The following is a 3,165-nucleotide window of genomic DNA, read 5'->3' as shown; positions in this document are numbered from 1 at the left end:
TGTTTGATAGCTCTCAGGTGCAGTGCCAGCCCTTGGCTGTGGTTCATGTGTCTCCTTGCTTATGCCAAGAGGTCTTAACAGATAACTGCAAAAGTTTGACGGATCTGGGTATCTGAAGGGAGGTGACTTGCAGGGTTCAGACTGCAATCTGGTGCAGGTTTGTGATGTAGTGTGGCCTGCTGGAGTGCCCATGAGGTAAGAAGGATTGAAGTCATTCAAATGTAGTAGACATTACAGTGATGCTCTCCCCAAAAATATCTCTGGAGATCCTGATATCAGTCTCTTCCTCTTTTAATGAATGATGAAGTGTACCTCCTTCCAGTCTCATTGAGAAAGCCAAACTGCATGTCAGAGTCTATGCAGCGCCTTCTTCATGAAGTCTTTCTGCAATATCCTATACCTAAAACAGGATTATTTCCCTTTCTCCTTTGCTCAGCTGGAGGCGAAACTGCCATTCCTGCCTTTTATATAACCCTTTACCACATTTTTTCTTTGCCTGAGTACGTCTGTTCATTCCTTCTAAACTATCTGCTCTGGCTGCAGAGTAAACTCTTTTTAAAATTGCCAAATGCACCTTAATTTTCCAAAATTTTGTTGCTGCATGTATTTCTTTCATGTAGAGAAGAACACGTGTTCCAAGCAGCAATTCTACATTGCTAAAGTTATTTTATGTCTTTCCTGCGAAGCCATTAAAAAATAAAGATCAGAGCTCTCCCTGTGTCATGAAATTTCTGAAGTTTATTTTAAGATAGTAGACCGTAACTGTTGGAGATCGGAAGCTGCTACACATATTATTAGCTATCCCTGTTGGAACGGGGAGAGGGTAGCAACTGCTGGGAGAAAAGCCAGGCAGACAACTGGGATGGTGACCATTTTAGCCACCCCAATTTTGGCCACCAGTAAATGTGAATCAACACTCTGTGAAGCCACAACTGAGGGCTGGAGTACTTAGATCTCCTCCAGTGAAGGTTACCGAAGTAAATGTGTATGAGTTCAAAATACAAGAGTAGGCAACATGAGTTTTCATTTTGCTGACATGTCATTCATAGTCTACGCTTTTCCTCTGTCTATGTGCTATGAAGTGTCTTGGTAGCTGCTAAATGTCATCTCCTCCCAGTGTTGCTACTTTATTTCACCGTGTAGTCAAGTCAATGGAAAGTCTCATTCATTGATTTACAAACACATATAGGATATAGGCTTAAAAAATAGGTATTTATTTTACTTCAATTTTGGTAATTTGTGAAGGTATATCTTCAATACCCACATCCACTCCAATTTATTTCATTCCTGTATCCTTATTTTATGTTGCATAACTTTTACAAACAAGACCCTGAACGTCCCAATTTGATTAGCCCCTCTCTCAACTCCTGTTCAAGCGTTACAGAGCTCAGATACACTTTTCCTGCAACCTTTTATCTGATTTTTTTTTTCTTCTAGGGTGCAGGTTGCAATTTTTCCCTTCATTGCATTTATTCATAGTTTCATATTCACTAAAACACAATTTTACAGCAAACTAAAATGTTTTCATGTTATATACACATTTAGTATTTACAAAACAGCCATTGTAAATGAAACAATGAGGTGGAAACAGGATTACACTTACCTAAAACTACCTATTCATGCAATCTGAAAGTTCGGTTGCTAATTAAGTACTGTGTTTACATTATATGTTATATCTGGTTATAGCAAAGGAAATCAGAGGGCAGGGCTGAAGCATAGTCTTTGTGATCCTTAAATAACTACAAAAGGCAATGGATAATACACTTGTTTATAATCAGGTGCAGATTCATGAAATATTATTCCAGAGCTCTGTTCTGTTCAGCATATTACATCATCTTCAACCAGATATCAATATTGATTGAATTCTTCCTGGTTCTTTAGGAACGACCTATGGCCTACCTCTCCCCTTGTTAAAACTCAGGTTATCACAAAGGGCTTTATTTTTTGCCCTGAAAGCATTTCCTCATTTCAGTGATGGCTGTAAAATGCATAAGGAAGAATTAGGTGGGTTTTACTTAGAGTGGGAAGAGGATTCAGAATTGGCTTTAGATGAATCTTTGCGTAGACATACTGTGTGAGATGTGTTAAAAAAACCACAAGCAGTAGTATGGTTTTAAATTCTACTACTGTTAGAGAAAAGGCATAACAAGATAATACTCTCTGGGCAGGAAAAGCATAACTACTAAACTGCTACACTAGCCCTTGCACATCTTAAATTACTAGAGAGACAAAGATAATTTCAGTAAATATCACCAGAAGTTTAGGAGCTTGCTTTCTTTTATAAAGCTGCAGTTTTGTAACATCAGATATCAAATGATGGTTTCCTTGAAAGTGACATGCAACATGAAAAGCAAATAGCTTAATTTACTTAATAATTGGTACAGAAATTCATACGGAAAACAAACAAAAGAAAGAAAGCACCCAACACAAGGTAGCAGAGTAAGTTTGCCTCCCTTCTACTGAAATTCCAGGAAGACAAAATAAAAGAACTGTACGTACATAAATCTCCAGATATTAACAAACTGCTTATGGCTCTATAAAAAGTGCAATAGGAGGTTGTACGAGACACTATTTCACTAGACTTTAGCGTTTTAGGAGGTAAAACACATGGTCAAAGGAACCGGTTCTTAATCCATATTCAGAGCTGAAAGAGGAGTTTGTGTTACTTCCTCCTCTTCAAAATCAATTTAAACTGTCAAAATAGCTTAAAATCGGCAGATTTCAACTTTGACCCCAAGAAAACCCTCTAAAGAATCAGTCTGAGTCGTTGCTGTAGCATTTATATCTAAAGGAAATTTTTAATTTGCAAGGAAAAACAAAAGTTTCTCTCTTCAGAGGTCTCCCCAGCAGCAGCACACGGGATTTATCGCTTCTCCTTTAACTCAGTCCGCGTGTTTACGGCTGGAAACTCTCCCGAACGCAAGTACCTGCTCTTCTCCTCCCTCACCGGGGAAATGGGGCGATTTGGTGGCAGAAATTCCGAGGAAAATACACTTTTGTTAGTCCAAAGAAACACAAATCGAGCACACCGAAGGGCTCCCCGGCCGTGCAGCGGGGCGGGCTCTGCAACGCACCAATCACCGCGCGGCTCCTCTCTAAAAATACGAGCATCTGACCCGCTCCAGCCCAATTGTGTTCGCCTGCTCCGCAGAGGACGCCGCCGCG

This window comes from Pygoscelis adeliae, unplaced genomic scaffold (assembly GCF_000699105.1).
Source record: "Pygoscelis adeliae isolate BGI_AS28 unplaced genomic scaffold, ASM69910v1 Scaffold60, whole genome shotgun sequence".
Classification (NCBI taxonomy): Eukaryota; Metazoa; Chordata; class Aves; order Sphenisciformes; family Spheniscidae; genus Pygoscelis; species Pygoscelis adeliae.
Note: the sequence above shows the minus strand (reverse complement) of the source record.